A 23384-nucleotide genomic window follows, 5' to 3' on the forward strand; every position below is an offset into this window, starting at 1 on the left:
GAACATTTTCAAATGACTCAGATTCATAATTTTACTTGAATAATTCAACAAACGGGTCTTTGTATTACAGCTAATTTTATTCATAAGAAGTTGATGTTATTTTCAGAATACATCAAGGATTAGTTAGTAGGTCAAAGAATTTAAAAAGAGAGGTGATTAGAATGTAGATATCCCGGGAATTTGCGATGTGTGCTGTTAGCAAAAACATGATTTCTTGTCAGATCAGTATAGTATTTTCACACAAAATCAAGCAGTTGTAATACAGCTGTAGGTCTAACAGTGAACAGGAAGTTAGGATTATGGTTAACCTATTATTAACGGAATAGTGACCACAATGTCATAGCCAAGATCCAGTGATGAGCCAGAACTTCATGACCACCGACCTATTATCGATATGAAACCGTCCAGGTGACAGTAGCGTTACCTGGTGAAGAATGACTGCTAGTCAGACACAAACATGGTGCACATAGTCAATGAGGGCGCTGTCTATCTGTAGAATGGGGAAAGCGAGCGATCTAAGTCTGACCGAGGGCAGATCGTGGTAGCATAGAGGCTCGCCATGAGTGTTCCAGAAACTGCACTTGTCGCGTGTTTGAGGAGCGCTGTAGTGAGAGTCTTCAACATGGCGAAATCAACGTGAAACCACGTCCAGACGTCTTGGAGTTGGATGGCCGCCCTTCATTACAGACCGGTAAAACAGGACAGGCAGCGAACTGTGGCAGAACTAACAACAGACTTTAATGTCTGGTGGAGTACACAGTGCACCGAACATTCCTAGCAAAACGCCTCCACAGCCACGTATATGCCAGTTTTAACACCAAGACATCAGCAACCATGACTGAAATGGCCACATGACCATGTGGACGTTGCCAAAATGGCAGAGGGTTGCATGGTCTGATGAATCCCAATATCTTCTTCACCATGCCGATGGGAGAGTGTGAATCCCTCGTCTTCCGGGGGAACAGAGACAAGCTGACAGCGACTCCATAGTGCTCTCGGAAGCGTACATGTGGGCATCCATGGATCTAGTGGAGCTCATGCAAGGCACCATGATGGCCAAGGAGATTCGTACACTGGTTCCAGACCACGTACACCCCTTCACGACGATTATGTTTTCTAACATAAAGGCATTTTTCAACAAGGTAATGCGCCATGTCATAAGGCCAGCAGTGTGATGGAGTGGATTGAGAACGCAGTGACGCGTTCCAGCTGATGTGCTGGCTCCCCAACTCGCCAGATCTGAACTCAGTCAAACACTTCCGTTATGTGAACGTGGCTTCAGAACTCATTGCCCACCTCCCTGAAATTTACGAGGATTAGGTGACTTGCGTATGCAGATGTGGTACCAATTCCCTCCATTGCCCTACCAAAGCCTCATTGCTTCCATGCCAGGATGCGTCACTGCTGTTATACACGCCAAAGGTGGGTGTACCAACTATTAGGTATGTGGTCATCATGTTCTGGCTGATCAGTATAGGTTCAAAACAAATAGTGAATACTTGTTTCGTGCCTGTTACCTCTGGAGAGGGCAGGTGGAGAGGGCAGAGGGCAGAGGAGACAGAGGACAGAGGACAGGGGACAGGGGACAGGGGAGACGGGAGAGTGGAGAGGGGAGAGAGGAGAGGGGGCAGAGGAGGGGAAAGGGGAAAGGGGAGAGGGGACAGGGGACAGGGGACAGGGGACAGGGGACAGGGGACATCGACAGGGGAGTGGTGAGAGGGGAAAGGGGAGAGGGGAGAGGGGAGAGGGGAAAAGAGTGAAGAAAAGAGAAGAGGACGGGGATGAGGTGATAAAGGATGGGGAGAGTCAAAAACGTGGGTGAGGGGGAGAGGTGATGAAAGGGAGTGTCATGTAAGCTGGTGAGGGCACTGAAGGTGTACAGACAGAGTGATGGGGAAAGGGGGAGAGCGGTATGAGGAGATAAAAAAAATGGTTCAAATGGCTCTGAGCACTATGGGACTCAACTGCTGAGGTCATTAGTCCCCTAGAACTTAGAACTAGTTAAACCTAACTACCCTAAGGACATCACAAACATCCATGCCCGAGGCAGGATTCGAACCGGCGACCGTAGCGGTCTTGCGGTTCCAGACTGCAGCGCCTTTAACTGCACGGCCACTTCGGCCGGCTATGAGGAGATAAGAGTGAGGATGCAGGAGAGAGATAAGGCGGAAACGGGGTGAGGGTGAACAAGACTGAGGGGGGCAATAAGTGTGAGTGGAAAGGTTTGTGATATTGGAGAGGGAATGAGCAGAGATAGGGGAAGATAGGGTGAGGGGGGCAGGTGGTGTGAAGTGTATTTAGGGTGGGGAGATAGAGTGTGACACAGCAGCGACGATGGGATATGGGACTAAGAGGTTGAGAGGAGAAAGCGCAAAGAGAGGGCTAGTGGCAAGAGGTCAGTGAGGAGGAATGGGGCAGGCAAGGGTTGAAGGGGAGAGCGTGATGGGCGAAGGAGGCCAAGAAGAGAGTGGGTGAGATGTGTGAAAAGAAGGTGGAAAGGAGAAGGAAGAGAGTGAAAGAGAGCGGCAGAAGGGAGAGGGAAAACGCAGGAAAAGTTTTGTTATGCAAACGTGTAGCCTAACTACTATTAGCGAGCTTAACGTTTACTTCCTTTTACCTTATTCGTCATAGTTCCGAAATACAGAATTGATGCATTACAGCAACAACGATTCGCTATCAGATTTTATCATTAATTTGTTTGTCCCCAGGATGTGGACAGGAAAGCTGCTCCTGCAAAACGTTACCATTTGAGCTAATTTTGTATCATTACTGTTAATAAGATTAGTGACAAACATGTTAACAACGACATCGATCGTCATTAACGGCAAGTACGTGAGGCATGACCCACGAATGAAAAGCAACTTTCAATTAAGAACACAGTGGAGCGATAAAGCGCTGTTTATCTGCTACTCCACCGATGCATCACAAAGCCAGCTGGACCGATGTTAAATCACCGCTCTCCCACTGCCAGCTGTTTGCCTTTTTTCAGCGTTAGCACTGCCGAATGTGATCCAGATACGAACACGACGCAAACAGACACAACTTTAGTTAATCAGCACTCGTTTAAGCAGCACCAGTTTTTCTCAATAGCTCTGTAACATTCCCTATCAGAGATCACTCACTTTTTTGCTAGTTTTAATCGTTCCGGCAGCTTCCAGGAAGATAATTTCAAACTGCAACCCTCACACGATGCTGTAGATATCGGTAAATTTTTTGTAAATCACCCGTAGGAAAATACTGCACACGACGCCAACACAACGCCGTTCTTCTGCTGCTTTTATACATACTGCAATATTTTTTAAAGACGATCTTCCTTTTCCGTGACGTAGGTGATTTCTATTTCATTCCATTTTTTTCATTATGCTGTTTTTTCTGCAAAATTTTGTGATGATTTAACATGGAAATGTTTACAAAGATTTTTCTGAAGGTCATGATTAAATTCCTCAATTTCATACGATGAAACTCGTTATTTGCACCCTTTTTTGGTCTTTTAATGGATCCTCATTAGCCTCCTGTATCCCAGTAAAAGAATAAGAACATAAGAATGATTGGTAACATCAAACTCACGTAATGACTGTCTACAAAACGATTGGTCTCCTCAGTTTGAAATGTATTAAAAAACGAAATGGATTCCACATCTACATCTACATAGATACGTTGCGTGGCGGAGGGTATCCTCTACCACTACCAGCCCTTTCCTTTCCTGTTCCACTCGCAGACAGAGCGAGGGAAAAGCGACTATCTATATGCCGCCGCATGAGTCCCAATTTCTCGTATAGTACCTTGGTGGTCCTTACGCGCAATGTATATTGGCAGCAGTAGAATCGTTCGGCAATCAGCTTCAAATGCCAGTTCTCTAAATTTTTTGTTTCTCGAAAAGAACGTCGCCTTCCCTCTAGGTATTTTCATTTGAGCTCCCAAAGCATTTCCGTAACACTTCCGTGTTGTTCGAACCTACCGGTAACAAATGTGGCAGCCCACCTCCGAATTGCTTCGATGTCATTCTTCAATCCGACCAGGTACGGATCCCAGATACTCGAGCAGTATTCAAGAACAGGTAAGACCAGCGTTCTATATGCGATCTCCTTTACCGATGAACCACACTTTCCTAAAATTCTCCCAATAAAAAACCAAGTCAACCATTCGCCTTCCCTACCACAGTCCTCACATGCCCGTTCCATCTCATACCGCTTTGAATGGGTCAAGCAGGACTCCAGTAATACTGTATCCGAACATTACAGGTTTGATCTTCCTACTCATACTCATTTAGGGCTAGCTGCCATTCATCACACCAAATGGGAAGTCGTCTTGTGTCTTCCGACAGTCGCTCAACTTCGTCACCTTACCGTGCACCACGGCATCATCAGCAAACAACCGCAAATTGCTGCCCACCCTGTCTGCCAAATCATTTATGTATATAGAGAACAACAGCGGTTCTGTCACATTTCCCTGGGGCACTTCTGACGATACCCTTGTCTTAGATTCGTACTTTGAGAAGCGGAAATGACTCAACTGTTTGTGACACGTGAAAATTTGTGCGGGACAGGGACTCGAAACCAGATATCCAGCTTATGTCGAGGGGTCGCCTTAACCAATTCGGCTATTAGAACACGGCTACGGGACGAGTCCAAACTTACTTGTTGTTGTTATTGTTGTGGTCTTCAGTCCTGAGATTGGTTTGATGCAGCTCTCCATGCTACTCTATCCTGTGCAAGCTTCTTCATCTCCCAGTACTTACTGCAACCTACATCCTTCTGAATCTGCTTAGTGCATTCATGTCTTAGTCTTCCTCTACGATTTTTACCCTCCACGCTGCCCTCCAGTGTTAAATTTGTGATCCCTTGATGCTTCAGAACATGTCCTACCAACCGGTCCCTTCTTCTTGTCAAGTTGTGCCACAAACTGCTCTTCTCCCCAATTCTATTCAATACCTCCTCAATAGTTATGTGATCTACCCATCTAATCTTCAGCAATCTTCTGTAGCACCACATTTGAAAGCTTCTATTCTCTTCTTGTCCAAACTATTTATCGTCCATGTTTCACTTCCATACATGGCTACACTCCATACAAATACTTTCAGAAACGACTTCCTGACATTTAAATCTATACTCGATGTTAACAAATTTCTCTTCTTCAGAAACGCTTGCCATTGCCAGTCTGCATTTTATATCTTCTCTACTTCGACCATCATTAGTTATTTTGCTCCCCAAATAGCAAAACTCCTTTACTACTATAAGCGTCTCATTTCCTAATCTAATTCCCTCAGCATCACCCGACTTAATTAGACTACATTCCATTATCCTCCCAAACTTCCTGACTCAACGACATGTGCGAGTGTAAAGATTGTCGATTCCAAACTTCCTTACTTAACGGAATCGACAACCTTTACACTCGCACATTTCGTGATTCCCGTACAGGAAGAGACAAATATTTTAACGTCATTCTACCCCATCGAGAAATTGACGCATCACGGATGGTTACAATGACTGTGTGTATACAATGACTTTATCTCGGAGACTGTAGACGTCCTGGAAATGGTTTCAACATGGGCCACCAACAGATAGCTTAGTGGTACAGCTACCAGAGTGCCATCTGTCTTTATTCTTTAATAGGGAGCGCTCACAGCCATAAGGCTCAGTGAGATGCAGACATTTGAAACAAGCAGGCAATCACGCCAAGGTGATACACTCGAGCTTCCTGTAGCCAACTTAGTAAATCTGAAAGGGTCAAATTGTGGCCTTCCGAGTGGCAGGAAGGTCCTTCCGGGATTCTCCACACGATTTAGACATGCTGCGTCAGTTGTGTAGCGATTTGGGTACCAGTGGTCACGTGAACATTCCCACGAGCGAGATTCTGGACGTCTACGCACCACAGAAGCCCTCCAGAATGGTCGTATTGTGAGGGCAGTCGTGGTACAGCTACCACAGCTCAGATAAGAGGGTTTGCGAGCCCAGTTTACATCTCAAGAGAGAAGCATGGCTGTGGTCCGATGATGAATTCGTATTCTTTGGGCCCTATAGTTACTCTGCAAGTTCACATTACTGTCAATCATTATTTGCTCATTTCGGCTGATCAAGTACATCTCGTGACACGATATTTCTTCCCCAATGTTTATGCTGAGTTCCAAGATGCCAGAGCCCCAGTTCATACAGCTCGCATCGTCCAGGACAGGTTTTGTGACCACGAGGATGAATTGTCGTATCTCACCCGCCCACCAGTCACCAGATCTCAATATCATTTAGGCTTAGTGATCGAGTTTTCTGAGAATGGTGCTTGATCACAATCCACATCCATCATCGTTACACGAACTTGCCATTGTTTTATAGCCTGAATGGTACAACGGATTGAAAACCATATACGACCTGAATTTATACTCTATGAGTCGACTAGAATCTGTTTTGAATACAAACGGTTTTCGTACACAGTATTGGGCATGTTAATAAGTTGTTTCTGTGGTCCTTCCGTATTTTTGTCCTATCTCTGTGTGCCTACCTCACAAGCAGAAGGACACTGAACAGAGAAACACATAAAATCAAAGGAAATATAATAATCATAGGGAACTGGAAAGCAGAAGCAGGGGAAGAATCCGAAGAGAGATTTACGGAAGAATACGTGCTCGGCAGTAGGACTGAGTGAGTAGAAAGTCTCCTTACGTTTTCTTGTAAGGTGGATATAATTTCGCACCTTACAAGCACTCATCTATATACTTTGCCGTGATTTACAACCGGAATTAGGTATCATTTGATAGGTTGTATATCGTATATATGAATATTTAAAGAAGACTGACATTGTCACGTATACCTCGTAAACAGTTGTTAACGCTTATTGCATGAAAGGTGACGGAGTGTCTTTATTATCAAAACGGTGTAGTGAATGATTGCCTATACTAGTAGAGGTTGGAACGCCATTAGAACTAAACTGCAGGCGTAACTCAAGCCGTGTGTGGAAAAGCCCGCACAGGTACGTTGGTCCTGCTTCACCCAGGAAGTGTCAAGACGAATGGTCTGGGCTCCTGAGTGCAGAAGCACAATACAGCGGCGGCCGGAAGGTATTGTAGTGGGTATGGAAGGATAACCGGATAATGCTTCGGAAACTGAAAATCTTGGACGCAGCAGAGAGGAACGAGGAAGGGTTACCTCGGATATCACTGGCTGGGTTATTTCAGAGGATTTTTACTCTGCGAAGCGTACCGTTGTGTGAGTATAGGTTTTTCCTCGCAAACTTTCCGCACCGGACGACAACAGACTAAAATATGGTTGGTCGGCAGTCGGAAGAATCTGCAGAGAGGGAGAATATTCCGTGGTTTCGAGAACAGGATTGGCCTTCTGCAGTTACGATGGAGGGGAGCTGAGTGTTGCTGGGAAGCCAACGGTGAAGTGAAGAGATCTTCTATTTTGAGCGCCTGGGTTTCACAGTCGCTCAGTACCAGCTTTTGTTGGTACAAACAGACTTGCTGTCTTTGCTCTCTGAAGATTTTATAGTTGGAACGGTTAGGCACTCTACTGTTGCGAATTTACACGATTCTGGACTTTGCTTCCCGGTAGGGACTCGTCGCTGAGTATGCAGAGTTCAGTGATTGAGAGCACATCTTCTGTCTACATTCAGAGAAATTATATGAATTCCGTTCTTTGGCTGGGAGTTCGCGTTTCTTGTCGGTATAACACAGAGAGGAGAAGACAATATTAGATTATAATAGTCAGAGGACCGCCTTCTGTCAAATGGTTCAAATGGCTCTGAGCACTATGGGACTCAACTGCTGAGGTCATTAGTCCCCTAGAACTTAGAACTAGTTAAACCTAACTAACCTAAGGACATCACAAACATCCATGCCCGAGGCAGGATTCGAACCTGCGACCGTAGCGGTCTTGCGGTTCCAGACTGCAGCGCCTTTAACCGCACGGCCACTTCGGCCGGCGACCGCCTTCTGTCGTCCTAGTGCCGGCCGGTGTGGCCGTGCGGTTCTAGGCGCATCAGTCTGGAACCGCGTGACCGTTACGGTCGCAGGTTCGAATCCTGCCTCGGACATGGATGTGTGTGATGTCCTTAGGTTAGTTAGGTTTAGGTAGTACTAAGTTCTAGGGGACTGATGACCACAGATGTTAAGTCCCATAGTGCTCAGAGCCATTTGAACCATTTGTCGTCCTAGTGTTTGAAAGAGTTTTATTTTGTGGCTGGGGTCCTTCCATCGTGGCAGACTTGTACGAGAACCATCACTCCGACGCACTGGACGCATTACATACGGTGATATTGCTAATTGCTTCGGCTTATTAGGGCTATAAAGCTAAACAGCGGTGGTCGCGTAAATTTTATTTCCTCTGAGGCTGCACACCACTGTAGATCATCTTTCAAAGTAGCGTCTTCACGTTTTTGGTACGTAGGTGACATCACTCATCTCGCGTTATTTATATTAGATCGCGTAGCCGTAAAAAGGGGCAGATTTGGGCAATGGATCATCCATTTGTATCTCTTTACGTCCATTGCACATTTATATATAAACATTTGTAATTGTATAAAGGTATGAGCAGAAATAACATTTATCATTTAGTAGTTACTAGTTCCCTTAATCATTATGCTTACGTTGTAATGTACATGTTAAAGAGCAAGAACGAAGAGATAATATCACCAATAAGAGATCCTAATATCTGCTTCAGGGGGCAATCAAATAGCGTCAAATTTTCATTTTCGCGTTCAGTACTTTCTGTTTCGCACATTCATTTTACACCCGCCTGGAGTAGCAACTTGGACTCCAACGTATTTCAGTTACTATTAACCTTTAGGACCAAACAAGAAGAGGAGATATAAGTGGAAAAGGATTGGATAGACGTGGAGATGCCAGGTGTATTACATCATAATTACACAGAAATCCAGAAATCAGATACCGTACTACCGAGAATCGTCAAGAGTAGTAAATGTGAAAGGCATTGGGGTACTGAAATATTCTGGAAAGTTGATGTACATTTTAAGTTCTCCGAATGTCTCTGAGGCTGTAAATACTGCGAAAATGAATATCGCATTAGGCAGTTCAGTTTAACAGGAACTGACATCCCTAAAAACAGGTCAATAAGATTAGTTGGAGTTACAAATGCAGGTACAAAAAAGATAACTGTTAAGAAACTTTGGGTAACAGAAGAAGTAATTCATCTGATCGACGAAAGAAGGAAACACAAATATCTTCAAGAAGAGGAAGGTTGTTGTTGTTGTGCTCTTCAGTCCTGAGACTGGTTTGATGCAGCTCTCCATGCTACTCTATCCTGTGCAAGCCTCTTCATCTCCCAGTACCTACTGCAACCTACATCCTTCTGAATCTGCTTAGTGTATTCATCTCTTGGTCTCCCTCTACGATTTAGGGAGGTATATACATATTAATATTAGTCACTTAAGAAGTACAGGGCAGCTAAAGCGAAATGGCTGCTGAAAAATGAGGAGATATCAAAAAGGAAATTGAAATTCTTTAACAGGAGAGTACTGGGACGACACGGTGTCAGGCCACGAAAACCACTATTTCCAGAAAAGACCAATTTGGTCGGTTAGTTGGTTTGGGGGAGGGGACCAAACAGCAAGGTCATCGGTCCCATCGGATTAGAGAAGTATGGGGAAGGAAGTCAGCCATGCCCTTTCAAAGAAACCATCCCGGCATTTGTCTGAAGCGATTTAGGGGAACCACGGAAAACCTAAATCAGGATGACCGGACACGGGTCTGAACTGTAGTCCTCCCGAATGCGAGTCCAGTGTGCTAGCCATTGCGCTACCTAGCTCGGTAAAGACCAATTTATTAAATCAAAATTTCTCCAATCTGTTGTTGGAAACTTGTTTTAACACATGAAACTAACAATCTGAGATAAATGCAAGGAATGAGAATAATATTTACTATCTGAAATTTAATTTTAAGTTAGGAGTGGTGATGCTGTGTAAAGCTTGACCTTAACAAAGCACAGTGTCTCAGCTGCTACGAAACCAGATAGAAACATTTTAATCGAAACGTGTTCCAAAAAATGTACTGTTAAAGCCAGTAAAAACGAGAAAGCAACTAATATCGGAGTAACGTGGTGGCCACACCATGGGCGTTCCGCGCCTGATCCAATGATTGCGAAATCTCTTATCCGGAAACTTGTCAACTGCCGTTGATCGGTGCGGCGGAGCTCCATCTCGTTGATGAAAGATGATGTTTGGTTACAAGTAATGTGCCTGAGGGTATACAAACTGTTCCAATATGTCCAGATACCCCTACCCATGCACTGTATTTCCTGTGCAGAAGAACGGTACATCCAGCTTGTCGGGCATTAAATCACACCAGATGCTCAGTTCATGGTTACCACGAACATGTTCAACTTTAAGCCGATTAATCGCACCTGACACATGAAAATTTGCCTTATCTGAGAATAAACATCATTCCCGGAAACTGATATTCATGTCAATATGCTGCAGTATAGCCGTAGCAAAATGTTGTTGGTATAGTTTGTTGTTCGGCATCAGATGTTGCGTAATTTGCACGCTATAAGAATAAATTCAATTGATGAAAGGAGAAAATATAAAAATGCAGTAAATGAAGCAGGCAAAAAGGAATACATACGTCTCAAAAATGAGATCGACAGGAAGTGCAAAATGGCTAAGCAGGGATGGCTAGAGGACAAATGTAAGGATTTAGAGGCTTGTCTCACTAGGGGTAAGATAGATACTGCCTACAGGAAAATTAAAGAGACCTTTGGAGAGAAGAGAACCACTTGTATGAATATCAAGAGCTCAGATGGCAACCCAGTTCTAAGCAAAGAAGGGAAGGCAGAAAGGTGGAAGGAGTATATAGAGGGTTTATACAAGGGCGATGCACTTGAGGACAATATTATGGAAATGGAAGAGGATGTAGATGAAGATGAAATGGGAGATAAGATACTGCGTGAAGAGTTTGACAGAGCACTGAAAGACCTGAGTCGAAACAAGGCCCCGGGAGTAGACAACATTCCATTAGAACTATTGATGGCCTTGGGAGAGCCAGTCCTGACAAAACTCTACCATCTGGTGAGCAAGATGTATGAGACAGGCGAAATACCCACAGACTTCAAGAAGAATATAATAATTCCAATCCCAAAGAAAGCAGGTGTTGACAGATGTGAAAATTACCGAACTATCAGTTTAATAAGTCACAGCTGCAAAATACTAACGCGAATTCTTTACAGACGAATGGAAAAACTGGTAGAAGCGGACCTCGGGGAAGATCAGTTTGCATTCCGTAGAAATGTTGGAACACGTGAGGCAATACTAACCTTACGACTTATCTTAGAAGAAAGATTAAGAAAAGGCAAACCTACGTTTCTAGCATTTGTAGACTTAGAGAAAGCTTTTGACAACGTTAACTGGAATACTCTCTTTCAAATTCTGAAGGTGGCAGGGGTAAAATACAGGGAGCGAAAGGCTATTTACAATTTGTACAGAAACCAGATGGCAGTTATAAGAGTCGATGGGCATGAAAGGGAAGCAGTGGTTGGGAAAGGAGTGAGACAGGGTTGTAGCCTCTCCCCGATGTTATTCAATCTGTATATTGAGCAAGCAGTAAAGGAAACAAAAGAAAAATTCGGAGTAGGTATTAAAATTCATGGAGAAGAAGTAAAAACGTTGAGGTTCGCCGATGACATTGTAATTCTGTCAGAGACAGCAAAGGACTTGGAAGAGCAGTTGAACGGAATGGACAGTGTCTTGAAAGGAGGATATAAGATGAACATCAACAAAAGCAAAACGAGGATAATGGAATGTAGTCAAATTAAATCGGGTGATGCTGAGGGGATTAGATTAGGAAATGAGACACTTAAAGTAGTAAAGGAGTTTTGCTATTTAGGGAGTAAAATAACTGATGATGGTCGAAGTAGAGAGGATATAAAATGTAGACTGGCAATGGCAAGGAAATCGTTTCTGAAGAAGAGAAATTTGTTAACATCGAGTATAGATTTAAGTGTCAGGAAGTCGTTTCTGAAAGTATTTGTATGGAGTGTAGCCATGTATGGAAGTGAAACATGGACGATAAATAGTTTGGACAAGAAGAGAATAGAAGCTTTCGAAATGTGGTGCTACAGAAGAATGCTGAAGATTAAATGGGTAGATCACGTAACTAATGAGGAGGTATTGAATAGGATGGGGGAGAAGAGAAGTTTGTGGCACAACTTGACTAGAAGAAGGGATCGGTTGGTAGGACATGTTTTGAGGCATCAAGGGATCACAAATTTAGCATTGGAGGGCAGCGTGGAGGGTAAAAATCGTAGAGGGAGACCAAGAGATCAATACACTAAGCAGATCCAGAAGGATGTAGGTTGCAGTAGGTACTGGGAGATGAAGAAGCTTGCACAAGATAGAGTAGCATGGAGAGCTGCATCAAACTAGTCTCAGGACTGAAGACCACAACAACAACAACAAGAATAAAAACGACGATGCTAGTGTACTACACGATGCATTGTTGCTCGGGGTCTATTAAGCTGCCTGGAAAACCCTGTCTCTTACGAAACACTAAGACAGGCACCGCCGGAATGTTTCAGAAAAAGTTCCAGTGGTCAGAAACTTAAGATACCATTCCTTTGTTGTTTTCATATCGGTTGAATTACATCCACACAATCAATGACAACTTTTTTGCATTGTAATAGGAGAGTTTGGTGCTGCATACCACGCTACTGCTTGCGCACGCTGCTGTGGAGTGCCTATTTTCATTTCATGTGATTATGCTGCATTCTGGCAATAATAATTGGCATATCTGAAGTGAGAAAGTAAATCCTTTAAGATGCTTCAGCAGATGGTGCAATTTCTTATCACATCCACTGTAGTTTCCCGTTGGGCACTTGAAATGTGGGAGATTTAGAAGGGACGCCCTGTATGTAGGTAAAACTGCTTTGCGATAGCGAGTAGGCAATAACATGTAGCTAGTCGAATGCCATAAAGTTGGCACTGCGACAGAGAGTGTGTGGACATAGACTTTCATTGGCTTACCCATAGCAGTTTTCTGCACCGCTACATCTGCAAAATCAGTCTAATAACAGTCCCCAGACCTCTTTTTGACAGACGAGGCACTTAAAACTATCACTAGATAATTTCTGAATTTCTGAAGGAGTCCGAAATCTAAACACTGGACTGGGACATGTATAAGGGTCGATCATAAAGTTTCCGTTTGAGATTTCTGCTGCAACGTATATGCAACCAAGTGCGACTCTGATGCGGATATACAGTAATAAGCGCCGACTTGCAGGCAAAGGGTAAGTGTTGCCTTCGAAAGGAAACTCTTTGATCGCCCCTTATACATCGCTAATTCATGCATCACCTGCAAATTACGCTCAGCAATTTCTGCCGATAACTTCGACCAAAAACAATGCAGCATTACAATTCAAAGTCAATACGGAACAAAGTCACTTCGAAAAATAGCACTTTGAGTTTCCAGGGAAACAAATGCGATTTATTATCTTCACACAGAGCGCCTAGTACATTAAACAACAGCTCTATCTGTTGTGTGAGATATCTGCAGCCTACCGAGCCACTGGCGTTCATTTATGGTGGGATTTTATCATATCACTAAACTTACGTAACTGCACCAGTGTAACAAGTACTGTGCGACCGTTTATAAACAGTTAAATTTCTGGTGTCAACAAGGCACAAATAAATGATTAAAACGTTTTCTGAAGTAAAAAGATCGAGTTCAAATTTCTGTATTTTCAACAACCGATTTCGACAGATCTGAGGTCTTCAAAATTGCTGTTAAAAACATGTTCGTTGTGAAATGGAACTTCACGCCAAGTTGTCATGTTAGTGGATGAAATGTTGTAATTTATTCAAAGGTTTGTCAGTAATAAAACATTTACAATCAAAAAGCATCTTGTGTACATGATGACCATGTATGTAGCGCTCACAGATGATTGTTGCGTCATTAAAATCACAATACGCAATAATACACACAGCGGAACATCCGTTTACGGGAGCCTGACATGTTCCATTAATTGCTGATCCACCTTAGATGGCGTATATGGTACAGCTATTGTACATACGATAAAACTATTGCACCATACACGCCGTCTAAGCTTATTGCAACTTGACGTGAGGCTCCATCTCACAATGAATAAGTTTTTAACAAATATTTTGAATACTCCTAGATGACAGCAAATTCTGCCGAAAGCGGTTGTAAAAATAAAGGAATATGTATGTGAAATTGGGTTTAGAAACTTTTTTACCAAGGAAAATAGATCGCTCCTTCTCATTTCTCAACGAGAAAAGTCAGTCAATAAATGAGGTACGAATCAGCTAAAACTACAACTTCAAGTCTCTTTACGGACCAATATGAGACAATCGAAATTCCCCGCAGCTGCGACTCTCTTTACCTGATTATTATTGTCTAACGAACAGTGTTGACCTAATATAACTTTCATAACGCTCACAGTAATTAACTTAAAAGCCCTAGTCGAAAATAACCAAAGGGAATAAAGAGTGCGTTACTATGATCACAGAAGTTGTGTAAACATAAGGGAGTCACGAAAACTCAACTAATAAATTCGCACTTAGATACGTGTCAATAAAAATATAAGATTCGCTACAGAAAACTCAACAGAAACATATTAGCTTGGAACAATATCGCAATGAGAGTTGTCAGAAAGCTAATTTTACTTATGCGAAAATTTTATCGCAAACTGCAGGGATGACGCTTGACTAGAAGTGACTGTGTAACACTTACATCTATTAATGGACCAGTTAATTTGTGTGTTGTTTCAATAGTAATCACATAAAACGTCAGTTCGTGTTCCAAGCCATAACTTCAATCCTAATCAAGAACCTAAGCAGGGTCCTCAGCTAAGTGCTACTAAAACCGAGTATCCTGATTTAAATGAACAATTCTTGTATTCATGTGTTTAAAAGTGATTTTTTGTCCAAAGTAAAACTGAGTAGCAAAAATTAAAGTAAGAGTAACAGTTGGATGCTTTATTAAAGAACTACTCCAAGTGAAATTGTTAAGGTAGGAAGTTCAAGTACAAAAATTCAAAGATCAATTAATAGGAAAGCGAAAACCTTAAAGTTGGATAGGCTTTTGCTAAAGTATCCTTAGTTTATTATAAAATATAGTTATGTAGGATTACAATGCAAGATTGTGTAAATATTATTGCCAAGAAAAGCTGCTTCACAAGTGATTAAAGTTCAAGTTAATATAAATTTTTAATGAACAGATCTACAGTAGTATTGCTAGAAGTGAAGTTATGCACATTTTCTAAGATAGTGTAGTTTTGATACCCATCATGAATTGTTCTTCTTGGAGGTAATTAAACCTATGTTGTATTTTTATTACATTGCAAAGTAATTTAAGTGAATGATTAGCTTTTAGAGATAGCTTTTTATTGCAATAATCAAAGATCCTTGGCTAGTGAAAATATACCAGTTTATGGGTCCCCATCATATTCTCAACCTATTAAGAAAAAACTGCTATAAGCAGAGGAGCTTAAATAGTGTATTTAAGATGCTATTCAATTTTATTTCTGTTATTTATGTCAGTCAAGATAGAATCCCCCTCATGTTCAAAATTAGTTCTGCACTTCAAGCAGTTATGTTTCAGTATTTTGATTAATTAATGCTACTGAGTGTGGCTGTCATTAGTATGAGCTCGGTTCAATTTTGCTCCGCATAATTTACTAGTGTGTATGTTATCGGTAACTGCTCCTATACACAGTACAGAGTGCACTGTGTCAGTTTGTACCCTTTTGCTACTCAAAGGGAAATCTCAACAAAAGTAACTTCAACAACCGATATCCAATTTTCTCAAATATTTATTTCCAAATTAAATGCCTAATTAGTATGGCGGTCGTTCATTTTTTCAGTCACTTATGATTTTACCACTTCTCTTAACTCCCAAGGTTAAAGCCCGTTTGGTTTTTCCGTTAACTTCACAAAATTCGAAATTATAGTCCGATACTATTTTCCAATGGACACACGCAAGGTCGAACTTTCAAATCCTCTCGGAGGGTAACATTAGCGTGTTTCACGGCACGTTAGTGTTATAACTGCTGCTGTATTCCTGTAGTAGGGGGAGGGGGGGGGAATTGCTTATCTTTAAAGACAAATAAAATAGAATATTTCAGTAGTTCTAAACAAGGAACAGTCCCGCAAACTGTTAAAAATTTAAATAAACAGAATTATAATTTGAAATAATGATATCCAAGTCAAAGTGATTGTAATATACTTCAGTTTATTCACAAACATTCACGTACACCAGTGCGTCGATAGAGGCTAGCGCCAGCAGCAGTGGTATAAAACTATCTCACATAATGTTCAAAAACCCCAGAACCCCAACAAGGATTGTAAGAACCTACATGAGAAGATGTTAAAATATTTCCAACTGACTTGGAAATTCAGGAAGTTCCGCCTTCATACATCTACATCTACAGTGCACAAGCCAGCTTATGGTGAACTCATACGTGGCTGTTTGCCGTCCAAAATGAAAATCTCATTATACCTTTTTCATGCGATTTAGCTCGATACATTCACAACGACCAGAGACGATATTGTCGCTGCAGCGTACTGGGACTAGTTCCTGGCAAAAATGGTAGTGTAAACCCTTGCAGATTCTCCATGCAACCAAATGAGGCATACACATTATATAAAATTTAAATGCCTAACTTCATGGTTATCTATAGCTGCGTCTACGTCGATGCTCCGTAAGTCACTACGTGATGTGTGACGTTATTTCCAGTTCCACTACTACTTACTCCTTCCCTTTCCAGTTCGCGGATGCCGCGTGCGAAGAATGATTGACAGTAAACCTTCAGCCTTCTGATTTTTGCGTCTTGCTCATTCTGCATGAAGCATGTGGGAGGTAGTAATATGCTGGTCGAGGTTTCCTGGATAGAAGGCTCGCGGAGTTTCTACTTTAACCTCTCTTGTAGCATATATCACTGCAGTTTGTTGAGTATCTCCATAACGCTCTCGCGCCGACTAAACGATCTCGTGACGAAACAGGTCATTCTACGTTGGATCTTCTCTATCTCTTCTACTAAATCAACCTGGTAAGTTTGAGCAATACTCAAAAACCATCGGAAAATTTGTTTTGTGAGCCACTTTTTTCATGAATGTAATTATTTCCACGAATGTATTTATTTCCATGAATCTTAGTCTTGCATCTCCTTTTCTTACATTTGCTTTTGTTTGGTCATTCCACTTCAGGTTGCTCCGGATATTTATTCCTGAGTAGTTTACGGTAGTTACTGTTTAAAATTTCTTTTCGCTTGTTTTTTCATCAGTTCTGTTACTAGTTTGATGCGGTGCGTCACGAATTCCCCTCTTGTGCCGACATTTCCATCTCAGAGCAACACTTGCAGCCTAAGTCCATAATTATCTGTTAGTCCTTCTCTAAATATTCACCCTTCGTTGCGACCCATTTTTTGCATCGATGGATTACTTGCCGCAGACCATGGTTGAATCAGTCTACATTTTGGCTGACCAGGAAATGTTCCAATTGAAAATTACAACGTAGAATATCTGAAAATGCCTGCTACACAAGTTATTTCGCCAAAGGGAAGAGAAATAAATCTCTGGGTGCATTGTCAAGAGAAAAGGAAAGTGAGACAAAATTTGGCAGCCCAAAGACGCAGAACGTATGACTGTATCCTGTGGAGAATGAGCTGGCGTGTCACAGAGCAAATAATTCCACTTGGACACGTTTCTTCGACAGGGATACTTAATGTCGTCAGGATGCTGCGGTAGCAAGCTCCTGGAGCTTACTCTGTTAATACCATACCATCACATTCCTGAAAAACACTCAGCATCACTTTGCCCGACGACACTAAGGCCTTTTTTTTCTTTTCAGCATGTTTCCACTGCTTGATTTGTTTCTTTATCACGATCATGTATTCTAGGGTGATTAGGTGGCTGAAGAAGTCATCTCGACAGCTGGGCCCAACACTAGCATTTCCGCTGATGTCACACTCTTCCTAGATGAGGGTAAGGAGATCCAGAAGCCAACAGGTAAACAGTTTCTCGTATTCATAATACAACTGATCCATGACTGATTTTCGCTTTTTCTACTATTGCCTCGATTGTGAAATGTTGGTCTTTGAGTACCAGGGTTTGCACTTCTCGGAATTCTCGGTTTCTCTCACACGACAAAAGACAATAACATAACACATTTACTGGAATACCAGTTTCACATTTATCTTAAACTATTATATACATAAAGCCGAGTGTATGTATGTGTGTATATCTGGGATCTCCTACCAAGCCCTGGATCTATTTCAACTAAATTTGACACAGAAACAGCAGGTCTCGTGAGGATCAGCACTGCATGACTTATATCCAACTAGCTCCAGTAGAAGCAGAGATAGGGGAAAACATGATGTTTTTGATGCCCCTGGTGTACAGACTGCTCCGCATGATAGGTATGTTGTATGAGGTCAGTATCAGCTTGGCAAATGAACCTGCTTTGCAGGGCAGCCTACATGTCAGGAGCAAGAAACAAAATTTTAGACCCCAACATGTAGGCTGACCAGCATGACAAGGCTGTTGCAGTAGTATCAGATTGCTTAATCGTCTTACTTCAGATGGCAGCCTGTATGTCACAGGCAAATAAATTATGTTTAAGGTTCTGATGCATAGCCTGCCCTGTATCATACGTGTGTTTTGGGGGGTAGTTTTGTCCTGCTATACTGAACTGTTCTGCAGAGACTACACATGACAATGAGTATAGCTGCAACAAGTTGAGATGTACAGAGGAGGGGTGGACTGAGCAAGGGAGATGGAAATGGACTGAGAGAGAGGAAGAGAAAGAGATGCTTGAGACGGAAGGTTTAGAGGGGTAGTGGGCATATGGGAAAGGAAGAGGAGGGTGAAGAGAAGGAAAGAGAGAGAGCCAGGAGGATAGTCAGAGGGACAGGGAGAAAGATATTGTCAGAGAGAAGTGGTGGAGTAAATGGACAAAGAGAGGGGGAGTAGCAGATGAAGAGGCAGAGTGGGGAAGGGCAGATAAATGGAGGTGGGAAGGTAAGGTGGACAGACAAATGGAGGTAGAGAGTGGATACACAGAGGAGGACGAGGAGCAGTTGCGTTCAGTGTATTTATTGAATGTATATGTGGGTGAAGCTGCAGGGGAAAAGGATAGTCTGTATGTAATAGACAAGTTGTTGTGGCCATGGAGAGGCAGCATTCTAGTTTTTCTGATTTGTTTCTGATTTTTATGTTTATTTTCTTAATATTTTTATGATTTTGTAACGTAATTAATTCTCTTTAACTACTAAGATTTTATCTAATTTTTCCAGAGTTTTATTCTTGCTTGCTTATTCAGTTCTCCTTAGTAATATGTGCAAGTTTTATTAGACTAAATGTTTTTTATACAGTACTTTCATTCAGTTGTCAAATTACCTTTGAAATAGCAGTTGATTTACTGTAAACATCATTTGTGCCACCACCTTGGTTTTTCTGTTGATATAAGCGAATGTCATTGATTATAAGAGTTATTATAATTTTGGAGTTGAACTCTGAATTTATAAAGTGGAATTTTATTAATCTAGAAATAGATGCCCCATTATTTTAATTGTTAATTAAACTTTTCATGGAACTATTAACTGAGGCCTTTAAACCCAAAGGATTTGGCAGTATTTCATTACATACAGTGGTACCTGTAGTATGACTGATAATACGCAATTGACTAGTACTTCAGTTATTTGTTTGTATATCTCCATTATCAGGAAATCTTTTTAGAGTTATAACTTTCTTGATTTGTAATCATAAATATTTCAGGCCAAGGTACAGCTTGTAATTGAGACAGCTGGGTTGCCAAATATTTTTCTTCATAAGAGATTTGATAGTGAAAAACTGTTAATAAAGGTGGATCTGACAGTAATTTCTTTTACTGATACTGATACTGGCTCTCAGGTGTGTACACACTACCCATCGTGCTCACTATTGATTATTTTATTTGAATATTTTTGATAAGATAGTTACAAATTAGATGTCATAACACAGTAGATGTAGTGGAAAGTTTCTCTAGGAAAAGGTTCAAGATATAACTTATTAGTGAAGAATTCACTCACTGTGAAACTTTTTCTGGATAAATGGGGATATCTTGACTATTATCGATTATGTTCAAACTTTCACATGTGTTCAGTTCGTACTTTTTCCGTATTGACTCAGAAGCGCCTCTGTCTGTTCAGACTGGATGTGTGTAATTCTCTTCATTCGCGATACCTGCTTATGTGGAACAGTACATACAGCTTACAGTTTTAGCCTCGCATGTGGCAGTAGCTTAACGCTATTAACACACTTGTAGTTGTAGTTCCTGACTAGAACATGAACAGCACTTGTAGCTGCACGTGCCGCCATCCTGTACCACCTGATTACAGCAAAAACCGTTTTCCTCTGTGGAGCGCGAGTTCAAAGCGGAATGATTTATTGACTGTAACACGGAAACGTAATCAGGTCAGTGCAGCATTAAGCTCGCGAGATTGTTCCATTGGCAGCACTTGTGGCCATCTGGAATGGCGCGCAAGAGGGAATGAAGAAGGGTGCAGTAGGAGACATCTGATCAGATTCCCACAGAAATCCTAAGAGTAGGCGAGTAAAAAAGTCTACCTCCAAATAGGTGACAGTTTGAAGCCGCAAGTACTACAGTATTAAAAAGATAAAGATAAAGAAATGGAGTGAATGAAGTGCATACATTGAAGTTTGCGAGAGCTAAACCCCCAGCAAAACACTGTTTCAGCATTTCGACTAACAACCAAGATATGATTATACTTGGCAGATATGCGACTGATTCGACGAATATTTGACTAACAAAACGAAAGTAACTTCGGGTATGCCGGGGCATACGTATTCCACAAGCCACCATAGGTACTCCTGCTTGTACGACTGTTAGTAATTTCCTTTCCTCTTCCAGTCGCAAATGGCGAACCAGCCCTGATTTCTCCTGACGTCATTACAGGAGACGGACGTTAATGACAGTAGCCTTCCTCTATAGTGTGTCGTGAAAAGAACGTCTTACTACTGCTAGGAATTCCAACTTGAGTTCACGGAACATTTCGTAATAGACGCGTATTGATCAGATCTATCGGTAACCAATCTAGCAGGTAACCCCTGAATTGCTTCGATATCGTCCTTTAATCCGACCGTGTGGGGACCCCAAATACTCGAGTAAGACTCAAGAGCGGATCTTGCAATTGTTCTCTACCCGGTCTGTTGTACAGGTGAACTAAACGTTCCTAAAATTCGACCACTCGCGTTTCCTACAACATACCTTGCGTGCTCGTTCCATTTCTTGTCGCTTTGCAACGTTATGCCCAGATATTCAAATCGACGTGATTGTGCCAAGACAGGACACCACTATGGCTGTATTCGAACATTACACTATTGTTTTACCTACTTATCTGCACATTAAAGTTCCCACATCGAAGCACCAAAGCATGCCCCTAGACGCAGGAAAAAAATACTGCAGCTCTTTGATAAACTGAATTACTGTACGGTAATCTGCTTTCTGGATTTGAAGGAGAGCAACGTTGCAACAATCTGTAGTGTGCTGCTAGAAGTGTACAGCAACATCGCACTTTCATATAAATTATATCTTAAGAAACCAAGTATTCTAGAAAACGAATAACATTTCATTTCTACAATTAACTCAATAATAATCATGATCTATTAACAATAAGTGAAATCACCCTAGTTCGAGATAAGTAAATAAATTATAAAGTTTTGATGATTCCTGATATAAAAGGTACAATAAATAAAATGTTCTTTAATAAACTGAAGTAGAAGACTGGTGAAGATTAAAATATATTACTGCGCTTTTCAAACATAGAAGTTCAGTAAGTAATGCTCTTCGAGTAACTATTTGTCTCCGATAAACATGAAACTATTGACGTAGTTTTATATCTCCATTAATAAATATATTATGCTACAGTTTTAGAGAAAAGTGCTGTGTGCTGAGAGAACCGCGGCAGTATTCATTGCCACTAAATTATCCCCTCTCTGTCCGCCATACTTTTTGCGTTACCAGGCGTATGATGGAAAACAATTCACTTGTAAAAATTAAAAATTCAGTATGGTGGAGTTAGTTCACTTGTCTTATATAAAAAAGCAATTTTTCCGGAAAAACTAATAATCGGAAAATACAACAGTTGCCCATTATAAAACTCAGAGATCGTTGAAACAAGTCGCTTGCACTAAATTAAAATCATCATGTTTGGTTTAAAACTGCGACATTGTCGTGCTAGTACACCTGTCATATGTCAAAATACCGCCAAATTAAGTTTTTTGTTGGCACGCCGAAACATAACGATAACTATCTTTCTTTGTCTCAAAGTTTCGAAGAATTTTAACTTCCCCAAAAAAATCAATACGGCGGTATTTTAGTGTTACGTAGCAATGGTGGACATACCCCTCACACTGGGAGTGACATCTGAAATCTTCTTTTATCAACAACCAATAGAACATTATTTGTGAATTTTACAACGTCCAATAAGTCCAGTTTCCAACTTTACGAGTGTAAGTAGGCTGTTTAGGTTTTTTTATTGGTAACGTCACCTCTGTATGAAAATCACTGGCTGTGCTGTGTGCAGTCTGTGGCTGCTTTGCATTGTTGTAATACTCGCCATTGTAGTGTTAGGCAGCTGGCTGTGAACAGCGCGTAGCGTTGGGCTGTTGGAGGTGAGCCGCCAGCAGTGGTGGATGTGGGGAGAGAGATGGCGGAGTTTTGAAATTTGTCATGAACTGCTATATTTATAAATGATGATATCAAGGTAAATACAACGTTTGTTCTCTATTAATATCTTTCATTTGCTAACTATCCCTATCAGTAGTTAGTGCCTTCCATAGTTTGTATCTTTTATTTAGCTGGCAGTAGTGGCGCTCGCTGTATTGCAGTAGCTTGAGCAGCGAAGATTTTTGTGAGGTAAGTGATTTGTGAAAGGTATAGTTTAATGTTAGTCAGGGCCATTCTTTTGTAGGGAATCTTGAAAGTCAGATTGCGTTGCGCTAAAAATATTGTGCATCAGGTTAAGCACAGTCTAGTAAAATTGATAAAAGGGGACCTTTCATATGTCGACCCTTAGCCTAGGATAACTCACTGGAATCTTCTGATTTTTTCTTGTAGTTTGTGTAATTAGTGTAGCTATTGTTTATTGCTAGCGCGTAATTGTAGAGAAAATCTCCTTTGTAGTTGCAGTCTTTCATTGTTGTACAGTAGAACAGTTGTGGTATGCATGTAGATTTGCACCAAGTATTTCGCAGCTGCAATTAACTAGATATTATTTTCAGTGCTATGTTAATGTGTTCCCCTATTTTTGCTCTTCAAATTGTGTTTTTCTGTGTTGTCGTGTGAAATATTGTGACAATAATGGCGTGTGAAAAACGTAATACTAGGCTCCAAAGTAAACTGAGAAATGACAGTGAAGACGAAAGCA

The sequence above is a fragment of the Schistocerca nitens genome, chromosome 7, assembly GCF_023898315.1.
Source record: "Schistocerca nitens isolate TAMUIC-IGC-003100 chromosome 7, iqSchNite1.1, whole genome shotgun sequence".
Lineage (NCBI taxonomy): Eukaryota > Metazoa > Arthropoda > Insecta > Orthoptera > Acrididae > Schistocerca > Schistocerca nitens.